Here is a 14,239-nt window from a genome sequence, read left to right as displayed (position 1 = left end):
CTTGGTTTGTGTCTTGGAGTTAAAGGGTAAAATGGGAAAAAAGATGTTTTAGACTTCTTTCAGGAATTAAGGATTTAGTTTGATGCATTTTAAGTCAAAAGTAATTGGACTAGGGTTGTGGGGCTTGTTAATACCTTTCTATGCATATAAAGAATGCCGAAAACGGAGTTGAAATGAAGAAGTTATGATTGTTTGAAGTTTGAGTTAAATTGGGTGAAAACTCGCTCTCACGAGGTGAGAATATAGTCTCACGACATGAGAACTGTGCAGACCAAATCCCATGAAATGTTTAGGGTTTTCAAGGTATTTAATGGTAAGGATTCATGTCTTAGGATATTTTCTTAGGCTCCATCGTATTTAGAACCTCTTGGGAGAAACCCTGGCCTCAATTTTCAAGATTTGAGCCTCCTCTCTCATCTCTCATCCGTTTTTGGAGTTTTTGGTGATTTAGGAGCAATGTTTTCATGCAAGATTGATCCTTGAAGCTTAGCAATTAAACATCTCAACTTTCATCTACCTTCTAGACCCTTGTAAGTTATAAAGTTCCAAGCTTTACTGCATTTTCATCTTGGATCTACGTGTATTTGGTGTTTTGGTCCATTTCAATGAGTTTTGAGTGAGAGTTAGGAATAAAGTTTGCAACTTTATTACTCTCCGGTGTCCCAAGAACATTGTATGTTTCAAATCTGGACTCCAACACCTTTTGATCATTTTAAAATGTTTTCTTTAACCTTGTGGACTAGGAAAGTTTTGATATTTTGTCTTCCATTTCAGCCATGCAAGTTATTTTGGTCATTTAGGTCATTTTGGTGTATTAAAGTTTTGATCTTGAAAGCTTTTGACATTATTATAGATAAAGTTGGAGACTTTATCCATCTAGACATCTTGTTGATTTAGATAGGGAATTTGGAGACTTGGACTTAATGGATTAAGTTGAGAAAGATAGATTTTGTGTCCCATTTAGACTTAAAGTCTAGATCTTGGTGGTTTGTGTTGGATTAGTGTCTAAGTCTGTAACTATATTTGGTAAGTACTTGACCCGGTTGTGCATGGTCCTTTTGGGTTGCCTTCACCATAGCAACTTGATAGGGTAATTTATGAAGAGAGAGAGAGAGAGAGAGAGATAGAGAGAGAGAGAGAAGATATTATGGTTTATTAATATATTATAAGAATAATATATTAAAAGAGAAATAATATTATTTAATTAATATTAGTCATAGGTTAATTAGGAATTAATTTAGTGACTAAAAGAGATTAATTGAATAAAGGGGACTTAAACTATCAAATGTGTGATAATTGAATTTTGGGCTGGGAAACCTGATGGATTAAAGGGGTGAACGAAATTATGATGGGGGCCCATCATATTTTCGTCCATGGCCTTATTCCAGAAGGTTCCATGTGTTGCTTAATGTTTAAGCTGTCCATTAGGGTTTTGACGGAAACCTTAATTGCTCACAATATAAATAGAACCCCTAGGCTATAGAAATCGGCCACTGTTTCTCTGAGAACCCTAGAGCCGATTTTGTGTGCATCCTCCCTCTCTCATATACTACTCTCTTGCTAGTTGGTGTTTGTAAGTCATTAGAGGAGTTACACTTGTGACTCTAAGCTCAAGGAAGAAGAAATATCAAGAGTTCTTGAAGAGGTAGTCATCTAGATCTCATTAGTTATGTTAGTTTTGTAATATGTATGCTAGATCTAGGGCTATAAATCTTGGATGAATTGCATGTACAATAGAGAAACCTAGATCCAAGTATTAGGGTTTGCATGTGCACATAGGAAAATTCTTTTGTTCAAAACTCATCAGTGGTATCAGAGCCATGATTTGTTTCTGTTGTATGTGATGCAATGTTTGTTTATCTACTGAAAATCGAATTTCTGGCCTTTGCCTGACCCGACTCGGCGAGTCCAAGTAGTGACTCGGCAAGTCCGGGAGTCAAGCAGAGGATATTTTGGGATTTGTTGCTGTTTTGCTAAATGATCATTAAATTAATTGTTTCTATGTGATTATCCTTACCAAAACAAAAGATAAGTTCTAATTATTTGAATAATAATTTCCTTATATGATAAAAGTTAATTATTAAATTAATTTGGTAAATTATCTTGTTAATAATCTTGGTTAGGTCAAATTTAGATAATCATTAAATTAATTGTTTAATTTAAAATTATTTTCTATTTGATCCCCTATGTTTTGAAATGTTTGAAACTTGCCCTCAAATTTTGAAATTTAAACTTTGTGATTAAAATGTTTAATTTTGAACTAATTATATTTCAAACCCTAGAACTTTACAAGTTTAAAATTCAACCTTATACTATATATTATTATAAGATTAATATATATATATATATACACACACACACACACACTAGTACAGTACCCGCGCGATGCGGCGGCGGCGATTTGTTTCATTCTGGCGTTTAGTTTCCGAGCGAAAGTAAATGTCATTTTGGCGGTCATCAAAATTATTTCGTTTGGATTTGATTCTTTTCGGCGATTTGTTCCTTTCGGCGATCAGCTATCTTTAGATGGACAACAAATAGTGACTTCAGCCTATTACTCTCTATCTGACATCGGACAGCGATTAGTTCATTTAACGAACACTTATGTGATGCGACGCGCATCTGCGGTGCCAAATAGTTTGTTTCGACAGTTAGTGCTGTTTTCGCTACCTATTTAGGGATAAAAATATAAGAATAGAATAAGATACGGTAACTGATTATTTATTTATTTTTAATAGTCGACGGATAATTTATTTTATTAGACGGTGAAAAATATCTATTTGATGATTAATTTTCTTTATAAAGTCAGTTAACAAAAAAAAAAAGTTATATTATTTTTTACTAACCACAAAAGTTTTAAATTCTCTCTACCAATGTTTTTTAGTTCCTAACATCTCATAGTTATTTCTTATTATTTTTAAAAATGATTAACTGGCTATTATTTATTTTTATTTTTTTTAATTCTCTATTCCATTGACTTTTAGTTCCTAACAACTCATACATTTATTCTTTAATTAATTTCCTATAACTCTAAAAAATAATCAGCCATACTATCATCTTATTCATTCCTTTTATTTTTCAGTTGTACTTCAAACTTTATTCTACAACAAATGAGATAGATTTGAAAAGTAGACAACTATGTATTTAAAAAATGGTTTTAGTAGAACTTTAAATGCAAACGAAAATATAAATTACCTATCTTTTTTTTAACAAAATTTTCAAAGTTATTAGCTATTAAATGAATATCCATTCAAGATATATGCATATTTTAGTAGAAAACTTCAAAATTGTTAAATATCATATTATTAAGGACGTAACTTCTCATATTAAATTTCCGGTTATACTTTTTGTTTAAATCTTTATTACTAACCCAATATTTTTAATATATTATCCTTTAAACTTTTATTATTCATTTATAAAGATAAAACAAAAGTTTAGTGCATTTGCAGAAAGTGAAAGCAAAGACAAAACTCAGTGAAAATAAAGAAATTTAATTATTAACCGAGTGAAAATGCTATTTAAAATCTTCCTCCATGATAATTAGAATTTCTCTGACATCTAGATCATAACGAATTTCTTTTAATATAATAACGATTTCTATATCTATGAATAACCACTACCGTCCAGAATCATAATAAATCTTTTTTAATTATGGGAAAAACAATTTAAAGTTATTCATGTAATTAATCTTTTTTTTAATATATGTAGAACATCATTTTTTAACTTTCACAATAGATGTTTTTCCACCCATTTTATCTAATTATTTATCCATAAAGATAATCCTACTTATCCATAAAAATAAATTCGTTTTCATTGATATTACTTGGACAAATACAAGCATATAAATTAAGTATTAAAAAATATTCTAAACACATCAACATCATAAATCATAGTGTTGAAAATACAATAGAATATAATTTAATAAAAAAGAAATTTCTTCAACGATAATTGTAAATAACAAATAAAAATCTATTTATTTTCACAAACTTACTTGGATATGCAATTGGGCTCATCATGACTGACAATTTTTAATAAGAATCAAAATATTATTTTTCCTTTTCTTTTGTTGTAAACAAACACATTATAACATTTTTTATTTGCCTTTTGCATTAATGGAAAATCATAGGGGCACAAAATACAGATTTATTTGTTTCATTTTCTTTTGATTTGGTTTGATCGACAACACCAAAACAACATCAACAATTCATTCTTTCTTCTCCTATTTGTTTTGATCTACAACATCAACAACAAATGAACCGATTTGGTTTTTTCCTTTCTTCTTCCTTTTTGTTTTTGGATGGCAGCAGGAGGATCTTGGGTTGAGATGACTCTTGGCAAAGTGAAGGTTGGCTAAGATGTGTTCGGAGAAGCTGGAACAAACGAAGAGGTGAGTGGTTGTCGGATTTAATGGCTTTCATGAAGTGTAGGTTTCGAAGGTAAAAGCTAGAATTGTTGTGGTTGGTGGGTTTTGATTTGGAGGTAAAAACGACGGTGACAATGTTTTGGTTCGGAAGTGGTGATTTCAAACCATATGAGCCATGTATGATCTAGTCTGCTATGATGATGATGAGGTGGATGGTTGTTGAGGCTGAACGCTGAATCGATGGAGACGGGGTAATGAAGATCGAAGGTTGCAAGTGGCATCTCAAGTGGAGGCTATCGGTGGTTCACACGTGGTGAAAGTGAGGTGGAAGAGGGGTGTCAACGGAGGTTTAATGGTGTGCAAAAGTGACGCAAACAATGTTGGTGAAGGTCAGGCTAGAGACGACGGCAGATGTGGGTGGTTGAAGATGGAAAAAAAAAGATGTTCATAGTGGGAGTGATGATTTAGCATAGTAGTAGTTGCCGGTTTTGATGATGGTGATGAAATGTAGAGAATGTCGTGGGTACATAGCACAAGCGGATGTAATGGCTTAAGGTAATAACGAAGGTGGTGGCTTAAGGTGGTGACAGCAAAGATTGCTAGATTAAGGTTTCTAATGAGAGGTTGATGGTTGAGCTTGAGAGAGAATGTGTGTATAAGCGTGTTTCTACATGTTTGTTTGTAAATTCATAATGGGAGTGTTTGGGTGAATATCTTGGATGAGAGTCTCTATTAGAGAGTATTTTATAAAAGGGTCACATATGTGTTGTTGGTTGAATAGTTTTTGTGTTTATTTGTGGTTAATATGAGGTATTTTTAGCTTTAAAAGTTGTATATTTCAAGTAACAGCTTTTTGACAGAGAAAAAGGTAAAAAGGGTTTGAATTTCAAAATTAGATCGAGCATGCAATTTACCAAAAGTGAGGGGTTGTACATCATGCTTGATAGGTTGTCTTTAAGACAATTATCTTAAATATGCTTTCTTGTATTGTACCATAAGTTTAAAAATTTGTAATTAAGACATTGATTATGTATGCTTTATAATATGGTATAGGTATAGGTATATATATATATATATATATATATATATATATATATATATATATATATATATATATATATATATATATATATATAACTAAAAATGCTAGTTTTACCGTTAGTAGGCCTCATTCACGAAGCCGATCTATAAGGGGGTATAAGGTTATAGCCTATAAAATGGCCATTTAATGGGTGTCCACTCTCACCCACCGCTTCCTTGATTGGTGGAGGGTCGTTAGCCGAACGTGTAGGATAGAGCAACTCTTTCTCATTAATAAGTATAATGAATTATTAAAGTAACTAAATGTTTTTACATAATTCTCAATCTTAGTTACTTTAGGCAAAAGTGAATTGATGCAACTCCATGAAATTACACTGTCTACCCTATCTAAGACGTTAGTGGAGCGTGTGTAGTTAACCCGCACAGTAATTGGGTTCTAAGCAAAGGTGGCAAAGGGTGACTCATTGTTTGCCATAGTTCGATGGAGCATGTGTGGTTAACTGGCACATCAAATATGTGACTGTAACAATGAGGGCACCATGTACATTTGCATGGCTATTCACACCCGCCTTATGATCCTCGGCATCCCAGTCACAAAATAAAGGGGCATCTCGAGATTTAAACATGCCATTGAAAAGTTCAATGAATCTCAATAAGATCTAGGAGTTTTCAATACATTTAAAACTTAATTCTTTTTTTTCATGGTGGAGAATTAGTGAATCGTCATTCACTTGCCTTCAAATTATTACTTGTTAGATTACGACATCCCTTTTCTAATTTGTAAATAATGTTGTTGGATCCTAGCCCTAATTTCTCATTTGGGTGATTAATTGGGGATTCTTTTCTAATCAAACTTTGTTCTTTTCCTTTTTCAGATGTCAAACATGAGCAATAACAATGCTTCTGGCTCCAGTTCCTCCAGCTCATTCTCACTCATGAACTTGTGTGGGAGGGTGATATTCGATGGAAACAATTTCAACGATTGGATCCATAACATAAGAATGGTCACCTGTTACGAGGACCAAGAGTATGTCCTTGATAAGGAGCTGAAGGAAATTGACATGAACACTACTACTCTCGAAGAGATTGCTGCCTTTGAGGCCCACAAGCGTGATGCCACGAAATTCCATTACATCATGCTAGCGACAATGACTTCCGAACTCCAAAAGTCCTATGAGGACATGTATCCCTATGAGATGCATCAATACTTGTTGGACCGGTACCATCAAAGTGCGAGGCAAGAGAGGTATGAGATCATCACTTTGATGATCACTACCCAAATGGGTAGCGGAGAGTCCCTTACCGCCCATCTGCAAAAGATGCAGAGATATGTTGATCGCCTGCTGAAGTTAAATGTTAACTTTGATGAAGAGTTAAAAATTGACATCATCCTTCACTCCTTGCCTCCCTGCTACAACCAGTTCCGCATGACCTACCATATGAATAAGGAAGAGGTCACCTTGAGCAAGCTCCAAGGCTTGCTAAGGACTGCTGAGAGCGATCTCAAGGATAAGTCTGTTGCATCAACTCTCGCTCCAAATGTTGCCCTTGTTTTGGTTATTAGGCAAGGGAAGGGTAAGAAGAGGAAGGCTCCCTCAAAGAGCCACCACAAATGAAAGTCCCAAGATGGCACCTCTTCTAGTGGAATCAAAGTTGGTTCTGCTAAACCCAACTCAAACTCCAAGGAGGAAGAGTGCCACCACTGCCACAAAATAGGGCATTGGAAGAGAAGTTGCCCAGAATATATGCAAGCAACCAAGGATGGGAAGATCAAGCCATCCTACGCGGGTATTTACACAATTAAATCTAATGATTCATCACATTCCATTTCTTGGGCACTTGATACAGGATGTGGTTTTCACATTTGTTCTGATTTGCAGGGCCTAAGAATATATAGGGATTTAATGCATGGGAAGATAAATTTGATCACAAAAGACTGCCAATGGAGTTCGAGAGACTAAACTGATTCTATGCAAAGCATGCCTCTCCCATTGAGAAGATTTGGTCCAACGACAGACCATCAACAGTCAAGAACTTCAAACCTCGCAAATTCATAAAGGCTGACTTTGTGTAATACACACTCACTAGAAGGAATCAGGACTATGCTCGCACCCAAGCTGACTTCCCCTGTATGAACCCAGAAGAAGTTTTCCTGATAGCAAAGGTGTTCCAGAACAAGTGTGAAAAGCATCTGAAGATGAAGATAGCACTTGAAAGGGCAAGTACGTACCTGAAAAAAATTGTTTGTGACTTCGCAAAGATTTATGCGGATATCCACCCAGACATTGCCAAAAAGTTTGATCTACCTCCACTTGATCCCGCACCGATGCCAAACAAAGGTTATGAAGAAAGATCCTTAGGTGCAAAAAACTTCCCTGAACTAGGAGTCATCTTCAAAGGAAGATTGATCAAGTCAAATACTTCATTCCCATGGTCTCCATGAACCGATTCACAAAGAAACCACTTGAAATCTGTCGAACCACAGTTGAAAAATCGAAACATACAACTGCAGAAGTCAAGTTCGAGATTTTAAGGAGGATCACCTGGTTGGAAAATGTTAGGAGGTTTTGGTGGATCCTGATCAAGTTTCTTAAACTTGATAAGTAAAGAAAATTATAGGTCACTTAGGGGGAAATTGTTGATGCATGAAGTGACCCTCTTAATTTTGCCTATCGCAGTCTACAAGCATCCGCAGTCAAGCCTCCATCAGCAGCCACATCCGAAGTCTTCTAGACGACCGCAGTCATCTTTCTATACTTAGTTTACTTTTATCTATCTTTCTGTAATACTCTCTATTGTCCAGCATGCCTTGCATGGCTACTCTTATAGAGTGAATCACTTGTATTTCTTGAGTCTCTATAAATAGAGCTCACGCTTTATCAATCAATACAGATCTCTCTTTACTCATCTCTAAATTTGAATTATCTTCGAGTTTTCCTTACACATCTCATATCTTTCTTACTCTCTAAAATCCTCTCGAACATAACCAATTAATACTTCTCTTCGGAGCAAGTCATTCGTGACTTTATCACTAAGATTGATCTCACTCACTAACTTGGTTTGAATGCATTCCATGTTATGAATCAACTTATGTGTTTACTTGATATATCACCTGTTGTCATTTATGTTTCCCTTTTTTCTGTAACTAACTATCTAACTATCTAACATATTAACTTATTATTGTTGAGCTTTTAGATCCTTTGAGATTAACTAATTCCGCAACTATACTTGTTCTAATGTTTGTTCAAGTGTGTCTCAAGTTTTTCTCTCAATAAAGTATAACATATATTTACTAACCTTTAGTTAATCATGACGAATAGTCTTATCGATCTTTGTGTTGGACTTGACTAGTGCACAAGAATGTGTACTCGATCCCATAGTCTTTCACTTGACTCACATATACATGTGAACAAGGAGTTAGTCTTAATTTTCCAAAGATGAAAATTCTCATTCATCATACAATACAACTTGTATAATTCTAAGTTTCGATCCAATTGAATCTTGGGTGATGAGAATCTTTCCTTATTTGGTAAATTTAGACACTACCACAAATGAAACAATCAAATTCATATTTCCAATATTGCTAGAAACATACAAACATCATTTTTTTTCATAAATGTCATTGCAAGGAGATATAAAATAAAGCAAAAAAAATTGCATTTATTTATAAAATACGGAAAAACTTTTTCCTTACAATGCAACTTTAAATGAAAACGATACTATTACATATTTCCTAGCAATCTATCATAACTCCTAAGCAGCAGCTCAAAAATCCGATCTTCGAACCATGCGATTGAAATCCATCTTCACGATCAGATTCAGCATACTCTTCCTTTAAGTTTCCTTCTCTTTGTCTGATCCTATCAAACATCAAAATGCAACCTAGTCACATCTTGTATTAAGAATCAAGAAACTTAACAGAGTTAGATAGTGTACTTACCTGAAGCAATAGAAACATATAGACTGTTTAAAAATAGTATACGAGATAATCACAGACTTAGCCTTTCTATTTCCCTTGGAAAGAGAAATCTGTTTTGGACTTCCAATGTTTCCATTATCAATGCCCATGGAAGTTTGAGAAGTAGATTTTCCACCCAAATTTTATTTTCCAGTGCGCCAAATCATTATTGATTCAGCAGCAACAAGTAAATAGGTAAGATCAATAAGGGTCATGTCATGGTCTATCACATAGTAGTCCTTAATGAACTCACTATATGACTCAGGAAGTGACTGAAGAACCCAGTCAATAGCCAACTTCCTTGGGACAACGACACCCAACATTCTCAACCTGTCAATGTGTGACTTCATCTCTAAGACATGAGTGCACACAAGTCTTCCATCTTTATGTTTCATTGCAAGTAGGGCTTGAGTGATCTTGAACTTTTCAAGTCTTTGATCTTGTGGTCCAAGGAGAATAGTTGGAGGAGGTGGAGGAAAAGAAGTATGCTTTCCATGATCCAATCGCAGGACATCATATTCATTAGGAAAGCTTGTTCCAAGGGATTTAGGAAGATCATATTTGTCTGATCTAGACATCTACAATGAGAGAAATTCAAGTTATTTGATTTAAGTCCTTAATATAACACTCAATATAAAATATTAAGGCTAGGACCCAACACAATCTTTTATAACTTTGAAGAGGGATACCATAATCCATGCTATAAAATATTTAAAGGTAGGCGAATGACGATTCACCAATTTCCACCATGAAAAATGAAATAGGTATTAGGTTTTAATTGGATTGAAACTCCTAGATCTTTTGAGATTCATTGAACTTTTCAATGGCATGTTTAAATCTCGATTGTGCCCTCTCAAGGTTGTGAATGGGATGTCGAGGATCACAAACAAGGTGTGAATAACCAAGCAAATTAACTTGGTACCCTTAATTTTATCACCTAATCGATGTGTCGGTTATCCACACGCACTCCACCGATTTATGATAAACATTACGTCACCCTTTGTCACTCTTACTAGCCCATGTTAGTGTGCCGGTTACCCACACATACTCCACCAACGACTTGGTAAGGTACAAATCGTAATTTCATGGGTTAGCACCAAATTCACATTTTCCTAAAGTAACTAAGATTAGGAATTTATAAAAGGTATAGTTACTTTATATTTATCATTATACTTATAATGAGAATTATATTCCTTGTCCTACCCGTTTGGCTAACGACCCTCCACCAGTCAAAGAAGAGGTGGGTGAGAGTGGACACCCATTAAGTTGTCATTTTATAGGAAACAACCTTATACCCCCCCCCCCTTATAGACCAGCTTCATGAATGAGGCATACTAACGGTAAGACTGACTTGCTCTTATACATATATATATATATATATATATATATATATATATATATATATATATATATATATATATTATTAACTTATAATAGTATAAAGTATAAGAGTTGAATTTTAACTTTTAAACTCTAGGGTTTGGAATTAAAGTGTGTGTGAGACTTTACAAATTCCAAAACTTGATGGCAAGTTGAGACTATTCAAAAACTTTTCATTTCTATAACTTATGAGTTTTAATGGTTTTTAAAGAAAAGACTTTTGGAAATCCATAACTTGAGGACAAGTTATGGAGTCCATTAATTGGCATTTAGATCAAGAATTACACTAACAAACAATTTGCAAATAATTCATATGATTCACTAAAACTTGTAACGTCATAAAATTTCCAACCAAAAATTTTCATTTTTACAACCATCAAAACATGAGTAATAAGTTTAGATTCCAAAGTAACAATGTAGTCACAACCGATTACATAACAAAAGATAACAAAATAGTTTCCCTGAGTGTGTGTACGGTCACGCTGGCGCCTTCCCACGGTCCTCACTCGTACCTGAAACACATAAAGCAACAACTGTAAGCATAAAGCTTAGTGAGTTCCCAAAATACAACATACGCACATACGCCTTTCCGGGCCTTGACCTTCCGGTCCATGTGTCTCAGGGGACTTCCGTCCCGACTGGGTAAACCTTCCGGTCCTACCCACGTCAACCCTTACAGTCCATATGACCACGCCTTCCGGCCCATATCAAACATATCATACATGACACATATAGCAAATAACTTAACACACATAAGGCATATATTTCATATCATATTCGACCTTCCGGTCACACAGTCAAAACCCTTCCGGGTACAGTATAGTGAGAAGACTCACCTCGTATGCCTCGCTAAGTCGCTAATCGTGAATCCTGGAATCACTCGGGCTCGAACCCTCGAGCTGCAATCCTCCTATGATATTATAAATCTATAATTATTACTTGTACCACTAAGGGGGACCATCCATATCAAGTCAACACAGGTTAACTTGGTCAACAGTCTTTAATCAATTTGGACCAGACTCGGCGAGTGCACAATAGTGACTCGTCGAGTCTACGCGTTTTTACCAACTCTCAAGAATTTTCCCTTTGACTCGTCAAGTACTCCCCCGACTCGACGAGTTCCACCTGGGCCTGAATCACAGGGCCACCGCGACTCAACTCGCCGAGTCGAAGGTCAACTCGGCGAGTCCCAACCTGACTCGGTCCACCTGTCAAAACCTTTCCAACTCTCTGCGACTCACTGAGTCGCCCACAACTCGGTCCGGACTACACACAGGATGGTCTCAAGGATAATCTTCAAGCGACTCGTCGAGTCTGTTCTTCAGACTCGGCGAGTCCATGCCATGCACCAGCTAAAACTGGCTTTTGCGGTCAGATCCGTTCCATAAATACATAGATGTGGCCTTCCCAAGCTTATTTGTCACGTAAAGTCTCAGTCTTGGTTGCCATGCAATGCATACAAGGCTTATTTTGAAGAAACAACCTTTAATATGGCAAGTTTAACTCCTAACTCAAAAGAATGGACATAAAGCTTGTCGTAAGGGGTCTCCTGGACCTGCTAAAGTCCAGATCTAGGTCCCATATCCCCATGGGACCTCTCATACTTCTTATTCAAGCCAAGAAATGCAAGAAGAAACCCTAGATTTGGCACATCAACACAAAACACGAAGTTTGGCTCTGAAAATCACCTCAAGAAGACTCCCTTGATGAAATAGCAACAGATCTAAGCTCCCCAACACTTCAAGCTTGCTCCTCTCCCTCCTTTCCTTGCAAAATCACACAAAATGATGAACAAATGGCCTTCAAACACACTCACAAGGGCTTACAGACGTATAGAGGCTCTTAGGGTTCAAGGTGGCCGCAAATGAGGGCCATAAGGTCCTTTAAATAGGGCTTAGGACCGGGAAATTAGGGTTTCATTAAACAGCGCGGACTCGCCGAGTCCATCCCTTGGACTCGCCGAGTCCGGACGTGAACCCCCGCCCAAAACCGCGACCCGACTCGGCGAGTTCGACCACCAACTCGCCGAGTCCCCTCACAGAATGTCAAAAATATATGAAATGAAGATACCTGGGGATCCGGGCTGTTACATTAGTGCGCGCACCGCCCACAAACGGCACCCAAATCCGGCACCCAAAATATATGAAAGGTGTTGGTCGAGGGCTTATGACTTTTCAGGGGCGGATTTGGGTGCCGTTTGTTGGCGGTGCGCGCACTATTTTCATTTGTGGAGCAAATTAGAGCTTTGAAAGGTGTTGGTTGAAGAAATCTTGAAGGAGAAGTGGCTTGGATCAAAGGGCTTTGCTTGAATTCGAGTTTGGCTGCTATTGAGGCATCTTTTGGAGGTAATACCTTCGTCCTTAGGCTGTGCATTCCTAGTTTCATCATTTTGGGGTTTGTGGGGAGTATGTCTTGGAATGTTTTGGAGTTTGGAGGATAGATCTGAGGTTGCTACCTCAGATCTGGAATATTGAAGGCCTAGAGTGCGCGCACCGCCCACAAATGGCACCCAAATCCGCCCCTGAAAAGTCATAAGCCCTCGACCATCCGTAACAAATCCTGATACCTGACCTACAACCCGTTCCTTCTTCTGGTGTTCCGGGTTCGCAGCCTCCACCTGAGCCCCTCGAATAATATCCAGAATCGGGGTCAAAACCGTCAACCTCATACAAATATCTCGGATCAGGGTGCTATCCGCCCTACGGCTCAATGCATCGGCTACCACATTAGCCTTGCGCGGGTGGTACAGGATCTCACAATCGTAATCCTTCACTACATCCAACCACCTCCTCTGTCGCATATTCAGATTTGGCTGATCCATCAAGTATTTCAAGCTCTTATGGTCCGTGTAAATCATACACTGAACCCCGTACAAATAGTATCGCCAGATCTTGAGGGCAAACACCACCGCCCCCAATTCCAGGTCGTGTGTGGGATATCTCGACTCATGAGGCTTCAACTGCCTCGAAGCGTACGCTATCACATGACCCCTCTGCATAAGTACCGCCCCCAAACCCGATATAGAGGCATCGCAGTATACCACAAAATCCTCCATCCCTTCCGGGAGTGCAAGCACTGGAGCCTCGCACAATTTCTGACGAAGCGTCTCGAATGAAGACTGCTGCTCCGGTCCCCACGAAAACGTAACACCCTTCCGGGTCATCCTAGTAAGTGGCACAGCGATCTTGGAGAAATCCTTAATAAATCTGCGGTAATATCCAGCCAAACCCAGAAAACTCGTGATCTCGGTGGGCGATCTCGGCACCTCCCACCTCAAAACCGCCTCAATCTTGGCCGGGTCGACCAATATCCCCTTCTGGTTCACAAGATGTCCGAGGAACTGGACCTCTCGTAACCAGAAATCACACTTGGAGAACTTAGCATACAGTCTCTCCGATCTCAAAACCCTCATAAGTATGAACATTCATATCAACAATTTCAAGAATCATACAAACATATATAAAACTTGAATTTTTGATAATAACCATTGAAAATGG

Source organism: Lactuca saligna, chromosome 7 (assembly GCF_052625555.1).
Source record: "Lactuca saligna cultivar CGN05327 chromosome 7, ASM5262555v1, whole genome shotgun sequence".
Taxonomy (NCBI): domain Eukaryota; kingdom Viridiplantae; phylum Streptophyta; class Magnoliopsida; order Asterales; family Asteraceae; genus Lactuca; species Lactuca saligna.
This window is presented reverse-complemented; position numbering follows the sequence as displayed.